This window comes from Berghia stephanieae, chromosome 4, assembly GCF_034508935.2.
Source record: "Berghia stephanieae isolate SIO BIC M18660-M18661 chromosome 4, UCSD_Bste_1.3, whole genome shotgun sequence".
NCBI lineage: Eukaryota > Metazoa > Mollusca > Gastropoda > Nudibranchia > Aeolidiidae > Berghia > Berghia stephanieae.
Window position 1 is genome coordinate 60884659 of NC_088363.1, and position 24000 is coordinate 60908658.

The following is a 24000-nucleotide window of genomic DNA, read 5'->3' on the forward strand; positions in this document are numbered from 1 at the left end:
AAAGATTAGGCCAGAAAACTCGTCCTTCAAATATCGGTCGATTTAAATGAACCTCGTCTTGGCAAAAATTTTCAGACATGGAACCTCGCGAAGTCGCAGTTTTGAGTATCATTTAAATCGATCGATATTTGAAGGACGAGTTTTCTGGCCAAAGTCATACGTGTATTACCAGAGTACGGCAGTTAAGTTGTTAAAAAGAATTCACAAATCAATGGGTTAGGCCTTCTGAGACATAAAAGTCGAGGGACTGAGACCCCTAGTCAAATAAGTCAGTCACGATAAAGAATATTAAATGCTCTTTGGAAGTTGTACTCTTGTGATGTAGACATGTTCTATTCTTCTAGTCAAGTACTTATTATTCCCATCAGAGTAAAGTGGGGCAATGTACTTAAATTATCACCCACAATCTAATGGTTTGACCAACTGAAAAATGAATCAAAAGCCAGATAAATCACTAATAAAATAGTAATAAGTTGTAGTCACCCCCCCCCCCTCCTCTTGTTGCGAGGTATTTTACTTTACTCGTACAAACGGTTACCTTTTTTTCACTACACTTATTCCAACATCCAATAATGGGAGCGATCTATTTTCAGGTTTTCATATAATAAGTCATCGATCACATGATTTGTTGCTGTCTATCGGTTGGATATTTCTTAGGAAATTTTGAAGTCGCTGATTTGTTTATGAAAGTTGTAAACATACCCATGAGTCAAACGTAACAAAATGGCGTATTGTGTCTTGGATATTTCGAAATCTGTGAACATTTTCTATTATGCAGGTCATTTTGAGCACATTTTGTAATTTGACCAATGCCTCGCGCACGTGAAAAAGAATATAGATCGTCTCCATTGATTTACATTATACAAGTCTTGAATGAATATAACTACTATACAAGTTGGTTTTACCAGCCAAGACTGCTGGTAAGTTTAATATGAAAACCCCATAATGTCGTTGAAACAACTTGCTGATGTCATGAATTCCAATTTCACGTTTTAAAATGTAATTTTGTCCATAATTACTTGGCGTAAACACGCCTGTTAAATTTATTACAAACATGTACAATCTCTATTCAGATTAACCCCATGAAATTATTACTTTGTATTCACAACGGACCTTCACCATCTCTCTTTGAATTACGAATTCCATTTCAAACAACCCCTTAAATTACGTCCCCTTTATATATACAGAAATTCGATTAAACTGTAGGAGTTTTTGAAAGAGAGTTAATTAAATGCAATTCCGGTGAATTTGTGATCTCAAAAATAATGTTAACCTTTGAATAGCGGCATCATTTAATTTAAGTCTTTTTTGGGCAGGGAATAAAGTTAGTTTCGATTTCAATTTTTAATAAATTTCCTGGGTTCTTAATCGTGCTACAATAACACGAGATGAAAATGTACAGTTCCAAATTGATTGAACTCCATCATCAAAAAATATTTACAAATACGAATTGCGAAATCAGCTTTTGATGAAATGAAATTTTAATTTTAAAAAGTGCGTTGCTCGGTGTCTTTGATCTGTGCGCAATAAGTGATAGATATGTGAATTTGTGTGTCGATCTGAAATCTGTGCGAAATTTCGTTTTATTTTTAAGAATACAATGGCCAAATTTTGTGATTTAAAAAAAAACCCTGTGATCTTCCAAAACTCTCAAAAATGCTTAATGACTAGACACTCTATGAATTCTTATTTAGAATTTTTTCATACTGTTTACGCTTATCCATATTAAATATAAATACTCACAACTGAAGAGCTGCCTAAATCTTGATTAAAATTTGTTTTTGTTTGACCAAAGGATGTAAAAAAAATCCCAATGAACGGAAATGTTGTGCTATTGTGCTTTTCATACAAGATTATACAATTTGCGTTTTAGATTGAACCAAAGTGCATATGTTTATACAAGTCTGACATAGGAATGCAATTATGGACTTGATTTAACTTTGTTGTAATGGACGACATTGTGTTGGTTTGGGAGTGACTTCCGTATCAACAATGGATCCATCACAATTTGGGTTATCAGAAAAGTAAATAAGTACACGTCGGATTGAACAACAAAAACGAAAAGAAAGACAAATAGAAAAAAAAAGGAGTGGGGTGGCTGGGGGGGGGGGGGGGGGGAGAGGAAGAGGGAAGAGAAAAAGAAAGAATAACAGCTGTTTGAAAATAGATCGTCAAATGGTTTAAACAAATGTTAAATAACTGTATAAATATAAATCTATAGATCGAATCTATTGATTAATAGATTGTGTTTATATATATATATATATATATATATATATATATATATATAATTATATATATTTTATATATATATATTGTGTGTGTGTGTGTGTTTGTGTGTGTGTGTGTGCTTACGACAAAGGGGTCCTGATAGCTCAGTCGGTAGAGCACTCGCCTCACATTCATTCATGCAAAGGGACCAAGATCGATCACCGGCGAAGTAGGAAAATGTCCTGACAACCCCCTTCCCCTGTCCACACATCACAAATTGGGTAGCTGTGTCTGTTAGATTTGGCGGAAAGTACTTTGCCGTTTCCTAGCGTCCTACCCAAAGGCTAGCAAGCTTTTGCTATTGTCCGTTTTACGCTAGGGAAACCGTGATAAACTCCGGCTCCATGGGCCTTATGGCTCCGAAGGATTACTTTTTTTATATATTACAATAAAAGCCATCACTATATCCACCTCTCAATACATTTTATTCTACTTCTCCTCATACTTTATGGAAACGCGGGATGATATCGGCCCGGTGTGACTTGGTGACCAGGAGGTACGATGTCTTGTCACAAAATCAAGGGATATAAATGGTGATCAGTGGAGGGATGTGCAACAATAATCGGCATTGGGTAGCTGTACTATTTCCTGCCCATCAATGGTTTTGTTTATTCATCTTAACAACACCACTACCACATTATCTAATTCGTCTGTAGTGTTTCATTCATCCTGTTTTGTTGATAACGGGAAAACCCGAGACGTACATTTTATCTGTTTTCGCATATTAAATTAAAGCTTACATTCAATTTCACATTGTTATTCATTTCTTCGAGCTTCGAGTAGTAACATTTACACAAGAATAATCGTGGGAGACACTGGTCCCTACGATGTGTTCTTGGGTACACACTTTATCCAACTAGACGCAGGTGTTTATGAGTAGCTTGCTATAGACAGTGACGGATAATAGTGTAAGAGTTGTTAGTACAAATTGACCTCAAAGAGGCGCCGGTGCTATATTATGATATGGAAAACTGATTCTATATTGCCTATGGGAAGAAATTAAACATTTTGAATCATATTGGTAAATCCTTAGAATTGCGCTATAGTCAAATTCACTTTTTTTTGTCCTGATTTACATAAAGTTGGTGGGGAATAATCACATTGTTAAAGTGTCTTCATACAAGGTCATCCAGCTATAATGGAGTTTAATGTCGATAAGACCACTGGGAATAAAATACAAAGGGAAGTCTTGATTATATTTTTATTTTTCATTTTTAAAAAAAGTTGAATGACAGGACAGGGAGACGGGGATTTTAACGTTAACATTAACTGTGAGGTAATGTCGAAAATAGACAGACAGAAAGAAAGATAGAGAGATGTTTGAATGACAAAAGAATGCATGGATGTATGCATATATGCATATATATATATATTTATATATATATATATATATATATATATATATATATATATATATTATATAAAGTGAGAGTGTGTGAAATAGATAGATAGATAGAGAGATAGACAGATAGACGATGAATGGATGGATGGATGGATAGATAAATAGACTGAAAAATTGATTTTTTAATATATGTCGGGTACGAGAACAAGCCCTGGAAAAGTTTAGAAGCCTGCACCCGCTAAACTATAAATTATACAAATCCAAAATGTTGCCACTATCAAACACAATTAATAACATTTTTATATACTATTAAAGAAATATATCTATTGACAAAGTTTATTTTCTACGATTGTTTTAATAAACATACCACAAAAAATGCCATATCGAAGATTTTGGACGTAATTCTCAAATTTTTATGTGACCTTTGTATCCCTTATTTTGATTTTGACTGACTCGTAGCTTTTTTCCTCATGTTCCATTTGATTTTCTCATGTCCTGAATAGTGAGAGGAACCCATGCATTTTGAATTAACCCCTTTATCTCAAGTCAGAGTAAATTGGAGATTATTCATCTTTGGAATGTACAAACTGAAAATTTTCTAGTATTGTTAGAAACAAAAAACTTATTCTAGACTGTCCCGATCGGTCATTTGTTTTTCAATTCGACGCGGAAACTTCTTACATTAGTAACACCACACTTCTAAAATAAGACGCAAATTTGGAAACTTGATATCGTGATGATTATACAGTTTGGTTTCTTAACCAATGAAGCATTATTTAAATTAAACTTCGCAAGATTTCTTTTTGCTCGTAAATTTTCGAATATCTATAATTTGATTTCTACTTTGTACTACTTTGTGCGGCTATTTAGCCTTGTGGTATGACACTTGCTTTTGAATCGCAAGGTCCTGGGTTTAAACATCGCTACGCATAGTTGAGTCCTTGAAAAAGACTATTTACGCACATTCTATCACCGTACTCAGGTGTAAAACGAGTTCCTGGTCGTTAACAGCGTTGTCTCTGTCGGAAAAAAATGTAATATCGCCTAATGGCGTCATGTCTCGTTCTACATCTTACGTGTTGTTGTTGGTTAGGGACCCTTTGTAAAGCGCTTTGAGCACTTTTAGTGGATGTTGCGCTATATAAAAAGTTCAGAAAAAAGCTCAAATAATAATAATACCATGTTGACAAGCTGAACAATTATGATATATGTTAAATATATCAGCTTCGCGTTCCAGCAATGATGAAATATTCAAAATTAAAGCAAACCTCCATTACGCCATAACGTTTTAAGTAGTAGTCAAACAACGCCACATAAATCCATAATGGGATCAACGAGTGTTTTATTAAACGAGGCCTCTAATCGTGCCATTCTCCAATCATCACTCGAGAGGTCAATAAATGGAACTTGCCGTGCACTGGGCTCTGTAGGTGGAACAAAGTTGACGTGTCTCAGGTCTTTGTTATTTTATTTATTTAGTTATTTATTTTTTGCCATCCATCTTTATGAGTAATTCTTACTAAACTGTATTGACCAGACTATAAATGTTCAAGGTTACACATAGTTTTCTGTGTTGGTCCGTTATATTTCCGGATGGCAATGTTGAGAGCTTCTTAGCCAAGCACACAGAATCTATAGAAGGATTGAACTTGATGTCACTCGGCTCTTTGTTGTTGTTTTTGACAACCATTTGGGTGATTACTTCTCACTAAAGTATATTAAGCGGACTATAAACGTTCAAGGTTATACACAGTTTTCTGTTTTGGTACGTTATCCGGCTGGCGGATGCTGTGAGTATGTGGCCGAAACGCATAATATCGATACTATAAAAGTGTTAGGCAGACATCTTTGGTGACCCGTCGTCCTAAAGAAAAAAAAGTAGTCGTTAAGAGCCCTTAGGTCCATGGAGCAGGAGTTTATCCTGACTTCTATAGCGTAAAAGAGACAATAGCAATTGCTTGCTACACTTTTGACCGCGCGAGGTCCCAGGTTTGAGAGTTTTTTTCCAAGATGAGTGTCATTTAAATCCATCAATATTTGAAGGACGAGTTTTCTGGCCAAATTTTTTAATAAGAGTCTTTCCAGAGTGCGGCAGTTAAATGGTTAATCTACTTGTAATTTTGGTGACAAATACTTCACCATATCAGTTGATGAATTCCGTGTCAGACTGTGGACATAGTGAGATATATGTCCATAGTGATATTCTGGATTTTAATTCTAATTTTATAGTTTTCATGAAGCACATTCTTGCTCATATTTTGAGTTGTCAAAATTTTTACAAAATCCCTGCTTAGTGCATGTGGTTTAACTAGATCTAAGGATACAATCATCAGAAACAAAAATTTCCCTTTTTTTACTAAGGGTATTTCCGTACGGCCTCTTCCAAATCCAACATTTAAAAATAAAATTCATGAAAATGTCAACTTGCCTTAACTCACGAGTTGGGGCTGACTATCAATGAGATGCAGTTTTGTCCGGCTATGTGGTCTAGTGGCATGAACTCGACTTTGTACCGGAAGGTCCAGGGTTGGAGTCCTGCTTTGAGCGGCGCATAGTTGAGTCCTTGAGAACGGCTCTTTACTCATATTCTCTCACAGTACTCAGGTATAAAATGAGTATCTGGCCGTTAAAAGCGTTGTCTTTGTCGGAAAAAAAATTGTAATATCGCCCAACAGGCATCATGTCTAGTCTTGCATATTACGTGTTGCTGTTGGCTAGAGACCCATTGGAAAGCGCTTTGATCACGTTTAGTGGAAATTGCGCTATTTGACTACTCTAGTTGTTAGTGAGTTAAGGATAGTGACAACTTATCATGGTAGACGTTTATAATTTGATCTCAGAGAGAACAAACATCACACCAAGACTACGACCCGTCCCTTCTCTGGAGACATGGAGGAAACAGGGACGATTTGAATCTATCGAATAGGGGATTAGAATCCCATCAATATTTCATGAGTGAAAACCTTGTTTTTTTTTTACCAGAGGTGTTGTTTGTTTTAGTGATGTAAAGAGGCACCAGAACTTCAGTAAAACGAAGAAGAAAATGTGTTATAATTTATTGACTGTTTTTATTTCCTCGTAAACCGATCGCTCAATGCAATGCACAATTGGACGCTTAGCCCGATGAGCAATTGGTGCTTTGGGATTTAGCAAGTCATGCTCCATCACCAATTGACATTCAATTACTCGAATTGCCATATTTATATGATAATGTTGTTGTTAATATTGTTGTTTTGCTTGTTAATGCTGTTACTGTCACCCATCGCCTCAAAACAGTCATATGGCCGGGTAATTTTAATGTTAGAAATTGAGTTTGTAGAAAAAATTACAAGACTTGGATTAAGTTTTAATATATTTTTTTTATAATTTGAAAAATTGACAAAAAGGGACAAAATTGAAATTTTCAACTTATACTCAATCTTTAAAATTGCTTTTTTGACGTCTTTCTCTTTGCGATAATATAATACTACTGTCTTGAGGTAATATATCACACAATATTTTGCTGATGCTATTTCAGCCTTTAAAAAAAATATTTCTAATTCTCTTACCGTTCTACAATAGGATAGATAACCTAATGATTTTCCCTACTCTCTTAGATCGCCAAGAAATGCTCAATATTATAACATGTAATTCCGCTAAACGGTCATCATACGAAGGAGTGCCTTAATCATTTTAAAAAAAATATTTTAAACTATGTTTTGTTGTTGTTGTTGTTTTTTATTATTATTAATATTATTATTGTTAATAATAATATTAATAGTAATGATAAATAATAATAATAATAATAATAATAATAATAATAATAATAATAATAATAATAATAATAATAATAATAATAATAATAATAATAATAATTTAATAATAATAATAATCATATATAATAATAATAATAATAATAATAATAATAATAACAATAATAATAATAATAATAATAATAATAATAATAATAATAATAATAATAATAATAGAGAGAGAGAATGGATGTAGTTTATTATAATTATTTTTTATAACCTCCATTAGGCTTGGGGGTCCGGAAAGCTCATTTCGTAGATCACTCGCTTCACATGCAAAGGGACCGGAATATATCCCGGATGCAGTCGATATTTTTTTCTGAACCCAGCAGTGATTGGGTAGCTGGATCAGTTAGATCTAGCGGAAAGTACTTTACGATAGACTAGCGCCCTGTCCAAAGGATAGCAAGTAATTGCTCTTGTCCGTTTCACACTAAAAAAAAGTTGTATAAACTCCTGTTCCATGGGCCGATTGGCTCTGAAGTACAACATTAGGTTAGGTTCTGTATTTCTGTTGTCGGGTTTTCCTTTAAAATCAATTCTGTAACTTGTTTCAATCCGATATAACACCAGATAGAGGCGGTGGTTCACATTTACATATGGTATGCATTGATAAAAAGAAATTCTAAAACCTTTGAACACCCCACCTCTATCTGTACACGGTGCCGCCACTGCAGATGTTTCTAAATTTAACCGGAAAATTAGATGTGTGTTGAAATCACGTCATCCCCTTCATTAGATTATGTGCGCTTATGTTAAACTATGTGTAGGAAGTGTGTTTTAGTCAGTTTTCGATTAGATTCGGGACTGAAATGTAAGACACGTGGCATAGATCGAACAGAAAAGGTATCTTGAATAAAAGGATGCTTACTTTTAATAAATAAAAAGTTTCCAAATCTAAAAAAAAAAAAACACTGCTTTTTCCTTGAAGGTGTTGAAATTAGGACCACCCCTTAACATTTTACAAAATCGCGGATGTTGAATGGGATTTTATGAACTGTAAGTATACGCCTGAAAAAAAAACAAAATTTTCTATCTATCCCTTTTTCAATCGGAAAGTATCTATCTAGATGAAAAAGAAAGAAAAGTGATCGGAGGTTAAGATGACATCAATGATTTTGTTTAGTACACCAACATGAATAATTAAAACATATCAAACGATTATTCAGATGAAATGAAAGCCATTCCGATGATATTGTATCGCGACTAAATATCATTTTGAAAATAGCAAAGGAATGTCTCTCTTGAGAGTATTAAGCTTTCCATGGTTTATTCATGAGATTTCAACATATTGTTGTCCAACCCAACAAAAGTTTAATTTATCTAAATGATGATTTTGTACACTAAAAAGGAGACAAAGATGGAATGAAAAGGCTCTGCAGATATCTAAAACTCCAGATATCTCCAAATTCTGAGCCTTAACGTCAATATAATATTCTAATATGTCTAAAGAACTAAGAAGATAACGTAGCATTTCACAGCCAATAGCCTCATGGAACAAGGAGTATATTCCGATTTCTACAGTATGAAACATACAATAGCAATTGTTTGCTATCCTTTGGTTAGGACGTTAGTCTATCACAATGTATTATCCGTCAGATCTAACAGACCTAGCTACCAAATCGCGTCTGGGTGGACATGGCAATCATGGAAAAAAATCTAGACATCACCCGAGATTTATCTTGGTCCCTTTGCGTGTGAAGCAAGTGCTTTACCAACTGAGCTATCGGTACACCCTGAATAACCCGTTGTAGAAAATTGAGCTTCATGTAAAAGCTGATTATGTGATCAGAATATGGAAATTTAGCTCTTTTTAAAAAATAGTTTAAAAGTTCCCTCTCCCCCAAAGTAGGCATTGGCTCCAACCCATATTCTATAAGATGAGCTTAAAACTCTATTTTAAACATCGTGTTTACACCAACATATTATTATCGTTTTAAGTCGACTGGTTAGAAATGGTTTATAATATTGGTTTTATTTTGTTTTGGTTAGTTTTATTTACAATAATATCGATGCCGTTAGCAAGGCTCAATTCGGCTTTAAAAATAGTCATGGCCAATGCCTTTCTAATTCTAATTCTAATAGCTTGTTTAAAAAAGACCAGTAAATGGGTACTCTGGGTAGACGTATTTAAAAACTTGGCCAGAAATCTCGTCCTTTAGACATCGATCGATATAAATGACCTCGAGGCAGTCCCAGGTTTAAGAGTTTTTGCCCAAATGAGGGTAATTTAAGTCGATCGATCTTTGAAGGACGAGTTTTCCAGAGTACGTCATTAAACTAGTTAAAAGCAGACTGAATATTTTATTTTTCCGATTCAAGAAATTCTATAAATCTATCGGATCCAAATAGTCAACCTGACCTGTTGCCCCTGTGCCTTGTGCTTGACGTAGAAATCGATGTTTCAATTTAAACCATTAACGACGAGCTGAACTATTTTAAACCGTGACTACGATATAAGACATATCTAGGTGTTCTCACCAAGGGAGTAAAACTAATAACCCGTCGAAGCCAGAATATATATTACAGATGTTAAACGTAATAAACAACAATGAATGTAACAGCTTTTAAAACAAATAAAATACCAAACATTGAACGTTTTGGGCTCAAATCCCTTCTTCAGCCAATAACAAAAAATAAACATAAATACATTACTTAAAAACAGAAATAGACGGCAGTGAAAAAAATTGGATGTTATTGCTCTTGATTGAAATAGGTATAGTGTTAAGTTCGATCCCCGCCTGTGAAGAATTACATTTTTCTTATTGTATCTTACTAAAGTTTTAATTAATGTAGGAAATACCCTTTAACCCTCTCCTTACCACCCATTTTCAGGATTTTCCCCAAAATATCACACCCTACTAACACAAAATATATTTTTTATCACTCAAACATAATAGCAGTAAAATCCTTGCGATACATAGTTTCTGTAGCAAAATATGCTCTGCACCACACTGTTCATTTTCTTTAAATTTTATGATGTACAAAAGAAATTTTAATAAGAAAAATGTTGGTTGTATCGTTACTAATATGACGATTTTCCTATAGTTGGTAAAGAGATGGTTAAAAGCCGTATACCTACCATAGAATTACAGAATCTCATATACGTTGAATTGTATCATTCACATATTTTTACACAACTTTGAACGTAAGGAAAAATGTATCAATACGGCAATGTAGAATCGAAAAATACTACCATAGAATAGTGGTACTTGAAAATTAGTCAATATCCCCCTGTTAAAGATGGTTTTGAATATATATTGGTTGACAATACCAAAACAGAGGAGAAATTATAGGGCATAAATATTTTAGATTGTCAAATGTGCGGAGAAGCAGAAAAAGACAGTTCAGGAAGAGAAAAAGGTTGAATAGACGAAGAAGAAGAAGAAGAAGAAGAAGAAGAAGAAGAAGAAGAAGAAGAAGAAGAAGAAGAAGAAGAAGAAGAAGAAGAAGAAGAAGAAGAAGAAGAAGAAGAAGAAGAGAAGGAAGAAGAAGAAGAAGAAGAAGAAGAAGAAGAAGGAAGAAGAAGAAGAAGAAGAAGAAGAAGAAGAAGAAGAAGAAGAAGAAGAAGAAGAAGAAGAAGAAGAAGAAGAAGAAGAAGGAAGAAGAAGAAGAAGAAAAGAAGAAGAAGAAGAAAAGAAGAAGAAGAAGAAGAAGAAGAAGAAGAAGAAGAAGAAGAGAAGAAGAAGAAGAAGAAGAAGAAGAAGAAGAAGAAATAGGAGAAGAAGAAGAAGAAGAAGAGGAGGAGGAGGAGGAGGAGGAAGAGGAGAGAGGAGGAGCAAAAGAAGGAGCAGGAGGAGGAGGAGGAGACGGAGGAGGAGGTGGAGGAGGAAAGGAATGAAGAGAATGATGATATTTGAAGTTCGAGTTTTCTGGACACATGTTTAAATACGAGTTTTTCCAAAGTACGGCAGTTAACTGGCTAAGATTGACAAAAACAAAATAATTGAAGGAACAATGATATGTGTTTATTTGTAACAACATTAAAATTCAATGTGAAGAGCGTGCGGCAAGGTGACGAAGTAACTTATAATATGCGCAAATGGAATGCAATCTCAAGGCAAAAACATACATTTAGAGTCGTTGTCTTGATTTAGATTTATTCAAAACAAGTTTTATATCCTTATGTGCTATTTTAAATGCATATAAATGAAAGACATTTTATAAATGATTACTCGACAGAATCCCTTACTATATTTGAAACATTTGTCAATCAAATATTCCATCAAAGACTTTGAATTCAATGATGAATAGTGTAACTTGACAAAATGAAACAGCAACGTTATTTCATTAGAACATCAAAGAGGTATTTGAGATCGATGTTTTAGTATCGCGCAAGCGACGATTTTGCAAGGAGGTCGTCGCTATTCCAATCTATTATTTATTGTATTACTATCAAGTGTTCGTCATTCAAACAAAAATATAAATAGATTGATTCGCTAAAAGCTGTGTATTATACTACCGTTCCATCATCAATAATAAAATGATAATATAGAACTATATTTCTTGTATTACCATAAAATGCTTGTTGTGCATTAACTCTCTCCTTACCAATCAATCATTTTTAGCATTTTTCCAAAAATGGAAGGCTTACCCAGCAGAAAAATGTTTTTTTTTAAAAACTAAAACCATCTCTCTACAAAACAACTTGTATGTTCTTATTAATTAAACAAATATCATGGTGAGGTACAAAATAAATCTGAATAAGAAAAAAAAATTATATTGTGTCGTAACAAATGTGACGATTTTACTGTAGGTGATAAGGAGAGGATTAAATGATAATGTCGTAGTTGATTCGTTAAAACCGGTGTATTATTAGGTACCGTCATCAATGATAAAAGGATAAAATAAAACTGTGCATATTTTATTACTATTCAATGATTGGGTGAGGTCCTGTGACCTCCGATGCAGGGCAGGAGGTCACTTGCTGTGTCGTCTATCCCCTTATATCTGTTTTCTGAGTTGATTTCTATCTTTGTCTTGGAATGAGATTACTTGGTTTGTCCTCGACCTGACCGGAGTCCTTGGTTCAGGGAGAGAAGGAAAGGGGGGGGGGGCAGTCAAATGTATAGTATTAGTTTTGGGAGATGGCTTTTTTCTTGTAAATCATCTCTGTTATGTAGTGTTATATTTTGTTTTGTATTGAATGTCATGTTTGTAAGAATCTTTTGAGTGTATTCCTCTTGGTCAGATCATGTGCGTGTGTCTGGATGAGACTTTCATGTGATCTCAAACGAAGTACGCTGATCGTGTGCTCTTGAAAACTACATCTGAATCTGTTGCCTACATGAACCAATTCCCCGTTGTCTTACTTATTCTTGTGTACTTTTAATAAATCTATACGTTTCTACTATCCCATTTTCTGTCTTTTTACTAGTGCTGAAATGACCTAAATGTGTTGCAAGCGCCGTAAAGCATTTAACACTACACAAACAACTATCAAATGTTTGTCGTGCATAAAGTTGTAATGTAGGTTGATTCGTTAAAAACGGTGTATCATTACCTCTCCATCGCCACCGATATTTTACAACGACAGTAATGGCATCGAAGAGGTATAGAGGTAACGATGATAGATAATCGATCAATGAATTGCCGTGTCGCAATTTGTTTGTGATCAATCAGTCCAGTTCAGGCCAAGAAAATGAAGGATGAGAAAAAGGCAATGATATTGATTAGCGATTGCTTTCATGGTAAAAAAAAATATAAGAGTTTGGTACCGATGGCAATAATATATTTATTGATGAAGTGTTTGAATGACTACCCTGGCTTGATTTTTAGTCGAATTCCAGCGATGATTAGGAAGGCCATTTGTGAGATGAGTGACGATGAATATATATTTTAATAGTTTCTAAAATTGAATAATTTACAGATTAATTTATCATATATTTTTATTTCGAATTAAATAATGCTTTGTTTATCATCTCCAGTGTTTTAATAAACAAAAATGTATATAATAGCTTTAAAAAAATACAAAAATACCAAATACGGAACGTTTCGGGCTTAAAACCCTTCTTCAGCAACAATTAAAAGAACCCAATAAAACCACAAATGAATTGCTAAATTCCAGAACGATGACAGAGAAATATGATAGGTCCTCTTTGTTGTCCATCTGGAATATACTAATGTATTTATATTTTCATTTTTTTAAATTGTTTTTTTTTTGTCAGAAGAAGGGTTTTTAGTCCAAAACGTTTAGTGCCTTGTATTTTGTCCTTTTTAAAGCTGTTATATTAATTTTTGTTTATTGCGTTTTGCAGTCCACAGCTTCTAGCAGCTTAGTATCACTTTGACTAGTGTTTAAATAAGAAGATTGATAATGTTCTTTTTTTTTTACTATCTCAAAAATATTTTTAGCTTAAGTCACAGTATCTGAGTGAGAAAGTTACTAAAAAGCTTGTTATAGAAATAAATATACTTTCAAAATAAGATTCCTAAAAAAAAAAGATTAAACATTTTTCTTAGGGCCAGACAATAAAAAGATATCGCTCAAACATAGTAGCAAAACAAAAAGGTTTGCGCGTTTATTTCTTAATTAGATAAATTTCATTGGTTTCCAATAAAGGAGATGGTTGAATATAATATTGCACTTATATTTCTAATGTCTTAAAGATTAATCATGTATTTATTTATCAAAATGAATGCATACTTGGCAATAGCTCATGTAGATTTCTTCAGTCAATACAACACAAAGCTGCCGTCCCCTGGAAAAACACGTCTTTAAGATGTTGGACAGAAAACTCATCCTTCAAATATCGATAGATTAAAATGGCTCTCATCTTGCGAAAAACCCTCAAACCCGGCCCTGAATGCCGCCTTCGTAACGTTATAGATAGTTCGAAGATGACGTCACTCAGGTCTTTGTTATTGTTTTTTGCCATCCGCGTTTATGAGTAATGCTCACTGAACTGTATTAACCTGACTGTAATTGTTCATGGATACACACAGTTTAGTGTGTTGGTCCGTTATACTTCCGGGTGGGAATGTTATGAACTTCTTAGCCAAGCACATACTATCTAGAGCCTGACACTGGCCGAAAATGACGTCCAAAGACAAGTCTTTGGTCACAAAAGAAATAAAATCGTGAATTCTATTCACTAGTTCAACCAATGTGATTTCTTGTTTCACCCCTAACGACCAACCACAAGGCGCTGTACAAACCTAAAATATGACGTCAAAATATAAGTCCTAGTGGGTCCTAGTAGTGCCAGGCTATAAGTTAACGATGGCTACTCTCTGAGGGACTACTTTTTTCAGTATTTGTTATTCCCGACATAATAAATAAATGCTAGTTTGACGTGGAGGGTCACAAATCTTGTATATTATTGACATCATTATTTTTTTCCAATTCGGTACTAATATAAGCGTGTCTTGGCATGCCTGTTACTTAAATTATTAGTTCAAAGTCTTTTCCTACCTTTGAAGTTTGTGTTCAATCTCTTAATAATCAAGTTGTTTTTGTAACTGAATGGAAACTGATTAAACGATGAATATCAGTCATAAGCCAATGATGCTAAAATATTGCGTTATACACGCTTCGTTAAAGACTGCCATTTAATACATTATAATAATTGAGAGTATGCAACTGCTTTATTTCAAATTAATAGGGAGTTTTTCATTCAACACGATATGATTAATTTCAGAGGTATAGATATTAATATAAAGGCGGAAAGGCATATACATAAACAAGCATATCAATATATATATATATATATATATATATATATATATATATATCAATGTATATGAACGAAGAGAGAGAGAGAGAGAGAGAGAGAGAGAGAGAGAGAGAGAGAGAGAGAGAGAAAGGGATAGAAAGAAAAGAAATATATTTAGATAGAGTTATATATACCACCAAGATATCGACAAAGTTGAGTTACCAGAAGAATTTATTTAATTTGGAAGGAATATGAAAGGATAAGAAACAAAATTACAAGGAGAAAATAAAATAAAATAACATCCAAGACACCAGATTTGCAGTTACCCCTTAAGGCTTGGAATAAATTAATTTCCAGACCAGTCACTGTCAGTTTCCTTTTACTATCTGTCTTCTTTTACTGTGTCTGTCAATTATTTTCTTTATCTTTTCGAACCTCACACGATAGATAGACAAGCAATTTGACGGCTCGAAGAGCAGGTAAATAGACAAATAAATGGACAAGCTGAATGAAGAAAAAAAAAACCCAAAAAAAAACGATATTAGAAAGAAGCGAGGTCACCATTTCATGCATATACAGAGCCACAAACACACACTCTAACACATACACACACGCATACGCACACACACTCTCACTTCAAACAGTGAGGGACAGCCATAGAGATAGATAGATAGATAGATAGATAGATAGATAGATAGATAGATAGATAGATAAATAGAGAGATAGACATATAGAAAGATAGATAGATTCATAGATATATTCATAGATAGATAGGTTCAGAGATAGATATAAGGATAAAAAGACAAACAAAGCAAACACGCAGAGAGAGAGAGAGAGAGAGAGAGAGAGAGAGAGAGAGAGAGAGAGAGAGAGAGGAGGGGAGTGAAGTGTCCTTATAAACAAATGGTCAGACATTACTAATGGAAAAAAAAGGCAGACTTATAGCAGACTGTCAATCAGACAGACAAGGTACAAAAGGAATAAGAAACAAACAAAAAAATTTGTATATATATAAACATATATTTAATAAACGCATTTACAAAACGAAAATACGAATTGTTTATATATATATATATATATATATATATATTAATATATATATATATATATATGGAAGAAAGAGGCAGACATCCCAACAGACCGACAGCAAAACAGATAGAGTAGAACCCTTGGGGGCTATGAAAAGTGACGTATGTAAAAACGGATGGATTTATTGGCCTGACTGGAAATGTCTGTCGACTCGTCCTGCCTAATGCGATCAGATGAATTGGTGAGAGTGCCTGGAGCCAGCTCGGCAAGGGACAGAAGTGGTAGAGGGACAGTTATGATGCCAATGAAATCACACACATACACACACCCACACTCACACAGTGATACACACACACATAACACACAAACTCAAATTCTTTCTAAAAGTCTTTGATTGTAGACAAATAAAAAAAAGTAATATTTCAGGGCTATATGACATTTGAAGCCGGTTTCTTCCCTGTTTATATGAATTTTATAATTCACTGACAATAAATGCTTGCTTTCCTTTGGACAGAACGTTAGTATGTAGCAATGTACTTTTCATCGAATCTGTCAGACAGTGTAATAGATCACTGTTGGTTGGACAGATAAATCAATGCACAGACTCGTATGGGGCGAGGATTAACCAAAAGGATTCCTGGATAATTTTTTTTCGGTTGGGATACAGAGTGTAGTAATGATGCACACATATTCAATTATTGCTCAATTATTAGCTCAAGTAAATTAGTATGCTGAAAGATTTCATTACTATATACAATAAATTTGGGCTTTAATTATCGTCATCCCTACAACCTTTAAAATGTGTCAGAAAAATCAAGTTCACTCAGCCTTTTATAGATATAACGAAGATGACGTCACTCAGGTCTTTGTTATTGTTTTTTGCCATCCACGTTTATGAGTACTTCTCACTAAACTGTATTAACCAGACTATAAAAGTTCATGGCTACACATAGTTTTGTGTGATGGTACGTTAGACTTCAGGATGGCAATGTTGTGAGCTGCTTAGCCAAGCGCATACTATCTATAGGATGATTTCGCATACATTAAGTTTTAAAACATGAAGCATGTTGAATTCCGTATTCTTGATTTGATAGGCAACAGTGATATCACAAGTAGACCTCATGACTATTAATATCTGAGTTTTACGTCAACATCAGCAATGTAATAAAATGCCGCATTGATTGCTTATTAATGCTGGGCACACGTTTTAAATGAAATATTTTCTTTATTAGGAAACAGGACATTATTTTTGAACAATGAGCTGCCATAGATCGGCGAATCGGCCTTTCAGCAAGGAGAAGTGGGACGCATTTTACTGAAATGAGAAGTTAATTTGAGTCTGTCTTTATAGATTACAATAGCAGAAAGGCCCAATCAATAATCGGGTTCTTAATAGTTTATTATTACGTCAGCAGGAGTCCTATCTGTTTTTGCATTGTAAGGTGCCCTTTCCAACTCTCTCTCTCTCTCTCTCTCTGTCTCTCTCTCTCTCTCTCTCTCTCTCTCTCTCTCTCTCTCTCTCTCTCTCTCTCTCTCTCTCTCTCTTTCTTTCTTTATTTCTTTAATTATTTGTCTCTTCCTCTCTCCACCTCGCTCAACCCCCCCCCCCCCCCCCCCGTCTCGCTCTCTCTCTTATTTTCTTTCTAGATCGTTCATCTGTTTTTTATCACTTTTTTTCTTTTCTTTTCTTTTCTTATATATATATATATATATATATTATATATATATATATATATATATATATATATAGAGGATATTACAATAAACTTATATTTACCTATCTATGTATCAAGGGGGTTATTATTTGTTATATCCGAGGGTGACAAAGAATGAGAGGAGTAATAACATTAGTTTTTATTAGGTTATCTGATCAGAGAGATGAACGGCGTACCATGATCACCGATGTCTGGCACAGATTTGATACTTGAAGAAGAAGTATCACCTTTTTGAAACGCTATGTGATGAAGAGATGCATGTCATAACATCTAAAATGGAAATATTATTGATTAGCTGTTAATCCATTTCTTTGCGGATTGTGATGGTTCAAAAAGACAATAGTATTCATTATGTCCCAGTGCATGTTACGAGGATTCCGGGTTCGGCTAGTGCAAAGAATGCCCAACGCACACATTTAAAAAGATCCTTAAAACTATTTCAAGCCTTGCTTTTTTATATTAACACTTATAACAAACGTCATTGCGAATAGTCGGGTACTTATTCAAACCTGAATCGAGTATGAAAAATGTATAGCATGCCATCTAAGGCCAGTTCACAACGCCTGGGCTATATTTATTTTGTTAATCTTTGTTTCTCATTGGTTACGGGTCTACGCTTTCTAAAATTATTTTCAACATTACATCAAATTAATATAAAAAGGAAAAAAGTCTTAATTAAGCCAGTTATTGTCAGTATCTTGATTACCGTATATCCCTGTATATGTAATTCCCCAGAGGCATAATCTAATAAATGAACCCAAAATAAAATTCAATATCTTAATGAAGAATTATAGATTGATGCATGTATTTCGATGGGTCAAAAAGACAAGAGTATTCATTATGTCCCAGTGCATGATCCGAGGAGTCGAGGTTCACGTAGTAATGGAAATATCATTATATCTACAAGAAATGTCCCGACGATGATATTGCACAATAATTAACGAATGACGAACACCACGGACGCACTTGAACTCTGAATCGCATTTCATTTGTAAACCTTTTAGAGTTTTGGATTTGCTGTCATCAGAAATTGGAACTTGTCAATGAAAATATTGTAAACTCTAAAATGTCTTTTCAGCAGTTCTAAGACTACCCACGGGCACCTTTTAAAAGATCCTTAAAACTATTTCAAGACTTACTCAAATTTATCAATGTCCAGTAAAATATGTTTTAAACAGTCTTTCTTTTGGGTCACGTGATCTTAGTTCCATCAGCATATAATGCTTATGTAGGATTCGGTCGAGAAAGTTTTTAAAAGACCAATTTCAAAATTTTATTTTAAAATTGTGATTTTCCTGTTTGATTTTTTATATTCGGCAAAGTTATCTATTCTTTTTTTAAATAGGGTTGGGGGTCAAAATTGTTCCGTACAACCCATATTAAATTCTTGCCAAAGAGCACAAAATTACTGGCAAATCTGAAAATTATAAAACTATTTTTTACAGATTGATATATATAAGTAACTTAGAAATCTTATTCTTTTTAAACTTGAGGGTATTTCTTTCACCCGTTGACTCAAAATCTACCAGGATATAATGATTGGGCATTTGATGTTGTGAATCTCCATGTGGCCGCCCTGCTATCAGATATATTTGCGCTTGCCTACAAACATTATTACCGAGCCGATTTTGTTTGTTGACGGCTCTGACTATTTGTCTCGATTTGTCTCGTTCCACAATACATTATGATGATTAAAATGGATGAGTGCCTGTCCGTAACAGCCTTTCTCTCCCCGCAAATATCGCGGGTTTCCTCTAAATAATTTAATAAATAAACATATACATATTATGTCGTATTTCCAAGAGTTCTCTTCGCCAAAACTGATCACCAGGAATCAAATCATTTCTAACCCATGTTTTACACGTAATCTGTTAAATAAGTTTTTTTGATAATATATTAACACCGAAAATATATGTCACTTCCCGGGTACTACTTCATACTTAAATAGAGTATGAAAAGTGTATAGCGTTTCATCCAAGGACACAACGCTTGGGCTATATATTTTTACTCTGTGTCTCTCTGTGTCTGTTACGTGTCTTAATTAGTTTTAACATTTCATCAAATGAATATGAATTCAAAAATATATTAATTAAGCCAGTTATTTTCAGTATCTTGTTTATCGTAGAATATACCTGTAAAAGTAATTCTCCATTGACACAATTTAATACAGGAACCCAAAATAAAATTCAATATCTTTATGAAGAATTGTAGATTGATGATATTATTATAATAATGTTAAACGTTAAATGCCTGACATTGTACGACTCCTTCCCAATGAAAACACGTTTGTGATCCATCACCTAATAGCAGTATTATTTGGGAGGCTGTTTAGAATCTACCAAACATTACATTTATTTATGTTATGTGTTTAGGTAAAATACCACATCCACCAGTCGAAAATAACGTACCAACTTACAAAACTATGACTAACATTAAACGTTTATAGCCTGATATTTTTAGCGAGAATTAATCACCTAAATGGCTGTCTAAAAAACAATAACAAAGAGCTGAGTGACGTCAATTTCGTTCCTTCTATCGTCGAAAATATAAGACTTGAGTTGAATGTTTGTGTTTGATTGATGAGAATAAATACAATTTCTTAAAGTGACAAAACAATTTCACATTTCTGGACAAATTGACTTCAATATAAGATTTTGGCATCTGGTTCACACGGACATAACACAGCTTTGTGGCGATGGGTTACATATATTTGGGCCCGGTGCCCCTATTTATACGGCATCTAAAACCAAATCTTTTGCATTCTGCTTATCGTGATTCTATGTGAACTTCGAACAAGATATGTGTGTGACTGTTGTAGTGATTTTGTAGTCGAATGAATGAACATTTGAATACTAAAAAAACGATTTTAAAGCACGTCTGAGCATATTTGTGGATACTGACGCTATATCAAATAATAATAATAATAATGATAATAATAATAATAATAATAATAATAATAATAATAATAATAATAATAATAATAATAATAATAAATAATAATAATAATAAATGGTGATAATGATGATACTATTACTACTACTACTACTACTACTACTACTACTACTACTACTACTACTACTACTACTACTACTACTACTATATACTACTACTACTAATAATAATAATATTAATAATAATAATAATAATAATAATAATAATAAAAATAATAATAATAATGGTAATAATAATAATAATAGTTTATAAGCATTCTTCACTTCAATTACTTTCGACGCTACTATTGTCCCATCCGCCCGCCTACACGTCTAGAGGTTTTGTTTGTCCATTTAATCTTCTCTCTTAATTAATCATTGTTTCTCCTTGACCAAAGTTTCTTTTAATTTCAAAATGACATTTGAAAATATCCAGTATCGTGTCGAGGTGACCCATATTAGGACAATATAAATTAATGGTGTACTCTGAGGAAAAAAAGACAACACATATTAAAAATTTTGGCCATAAAACTAGTCCTTAAAATATTGATCGATTAAATTAACACTCATCTTGGTTCCAAAAAAAAATAAAAAAGAAAAAAAATTCCAAGTGACATTTCTAAACATCTGATAAGGTTATTGACGGTTGGCAACATTGCTTTGGAGATATGAGTTTTTGTTTCTTTAATTTCGTTTTTGTTTTTGTTTCTTTTCGACCTTGTTTTGTTCTTATTTTTTTTGATCTTTTTTTTTAGTTTTTTTTTTTTTGTTTGTTTATTAATTATTTTTCTGGGGTATTATTCCAAGAGATAAATATTTGTGTGGTTTTTACTGCTCTACTTGAAGGGATTAAAACTTGTAAATACTGTTCTACTTTCTCTTGCTTTTGATTGGCTATGAACCAACTCGGTGTTTTGTTTAATTAGGATGAATGATGTTGACGTCACTCAGCTCTTTTTTTGGTTTTAGACCATAAATATACTAATAAATTTTCTGCAATAAACAATTAAACTAATCAAAGTTAACGGTGACATTTAATTGGGTGTTCATTACCGTTGTTTTAGCCGGCAGAACTGTGGAGCATCATTATCCTATTTCACAATATCTGCTTAACAGAAGTTTTTTTTTAAAAGGTCTTAACTTTTCATATTTATGCTTCGTTATAATAATTGTAATTTGAATCATTTTGACTTCAGGTTGGTTATTTATTTTTCATTTTATTTATATATATATATTTCTTGTATCTAATTTATCCCAACAAAATACCAAATTGTGACAGTTGGTGACAATATTGTATTCTTGTGCAGCTATGTGGTTTTCGGATATGACACTCACCTTGGGATCGGAAGGTCATGGATCGCATCCCGTTCTGAGCAATGCTCTTTACTTACATTCTCTCACCGTACTCAGGTGTAAATGAGTACCTAACCGTTAACAGCGTTATCTCTCTGTCAAAAGAAAAATGTAATATCGCCTAATAGGCGTCATGTCTCGTCTTACATGTTAGTGTTGGCTAGGGACACCTTTGTAAAGCACTATGATCACGTTTAATGAATATTGCGTTATACGAAAAATTCAAGTCAGTTAAATAGTTAAACCATTCATTGATCAAGGGATGACGCATTATCACATCCGCCCACAAGTCTGAGGCTTGTATTTGTTCATTTAGTGTTTTTTTACTTTTTGTTTCCGTTTTCCTTTTCTGCCTGTAACCTCACTGATTACCTTCAATCCCAAATGACATTTCAAAACATCTGATAAGGTAATTGATGGATAGCAGACATCGATTTGGAAATATGAGTTTATTTTTGGATTATTTCTAAGAGGGAAAAAGTGTGTGTGGTTTGTAATTACTTTGCACTGTAAGGATGAACTTGTCAATAACATAATGTTTGCTCTCGTCTTTGATTAGTTGATATTTTGTATTAATGTTTTTGGCTAAAATAGCCAAGTGGATAAGGAAGTGTACTTTAACGGGGGGTGGGGTGGGGGGGGGGGGGTTGGTGACTCACCATCGGATTTCATTTTTATTTTACCTTCAGCAAGAAATTTAGCACCAACTGCTCACTTCGCGACCGTGAACTGCGGATGACGCTTGTGTTATTTCAGCCTTTTCTTGGCATAGACCCAAAAAGATGTTTCCCTTGATGACAAATATTGGAAATTTTAATTTCAAATCCACTAAATGTGTTCAAAACACAAGGGATCCCAAGCCAACAGCAACATTAACCATAATATAGGATAAGATTGCGTTTTCAATTGTCATTTACTTAATTTACTTATCGACAACGTTGTTACAGTCATTTACACTTGAGTGCCTGAGAGAATGTTAGTAAGAGCCTTACTGAAGAATAAAACATTGCGCATGCGCCGCCGCCCAAGGCGGGAATCAAACCAGGGGCCTGCTGGTCCAAAGGCGTAGAAGTCATACCTAAGACCCACCTACCAATGACAACAAAGTTGCACAAGTAAATTGGGGGTTATATAATGTAGTATAAAGGCAACAAAAAAAAAAAGCAATCAAACAAAAAGAAAAGTGTCCAAAGCCCCGAGGCTGGGCGGTTACCATCATTTTGTTAGTAAATAACAATTAAAGTTATTAATTTTTAAACAATAAGGCCCGACTAAATTGGTTGCATTGAAGAGTAAAATAATAGTCATCAAATATTCACAGGTCAAGAAAAACGCGTACAGTGAAAGATATAATTTTGCAAATATAGACGAATTGAAGAATAAATACTGACAATTATATTGAGTAGATCGATATGATTGATTCTCCTATAGAAGAAAATGATGTAATTATTTTATACTCCCCTTCTCTAATTATTGCCATAATCATCATCGCCATCATCATCGTCATTACAATAATCACCTACATTAGAATCCAATGTTAGATTTAGTAACAGTAATAGTAGTAGTAGTAGTAGTAGTAGTAGTAGTAGTAGTAGTAGTAGTAGTAGTAGTAGTAGTAGTAGTAGTAGTAGTAGTAGTAGTAGTAGTAGTAGTAGTAGTAGTAGTAGTAGTAGTAGTAGTAGTAGAAGAACAAGAAGAAGAAAAAGAAGAAGAAGAAGAAGAAGAAGAAGAAGAAGAAGAAGAAGAAGAAGATGTTAAAAATATATTGGGATGCATATTTGATTGTTGTTGACATCTTGTTTGTTTGATAGATTACCTATTCCTTCATTGAATGCTTAGGGGATGGCATCTAACGATGTTAGTCGGAAGTGTGTATCTTTTAGCTTTTAAAATTTCATTATTTATTCTTGATAA

The 24000-nt window shown here is 33.7% G+C and overlaps 2 protein-coding genes across 3 annotated transcripts in view; one reads left to right on the plus strand and one right to left on the minus strand.

Annotated features, from left to right (window-relative positions):
* LOC144970950 (uncharacterized) overlaps window positions 1-1939 on the minus strand; it is a 15788-nt gene extending 13849 nt beyond the window's left edge. For both annotated transcript variants that reach the window (XR_013645053.1, XM_078911158.1), the window contains exon 1: window positions 1744-1939. The gene's annotated coding sequence lies outside the window, so the exon portion shown is untranslated. The remainder of the gene's footprint in view (window positions 1-1743) is intronic.
* LOC144970952 (uncharacterized) overlaps window positions 1-24000 on the plus strand; it is a 326090-nt gene that overhangs the window by 261260 nt on the left and 40830 nt on the right. The window lies entirely within an intron of this gene.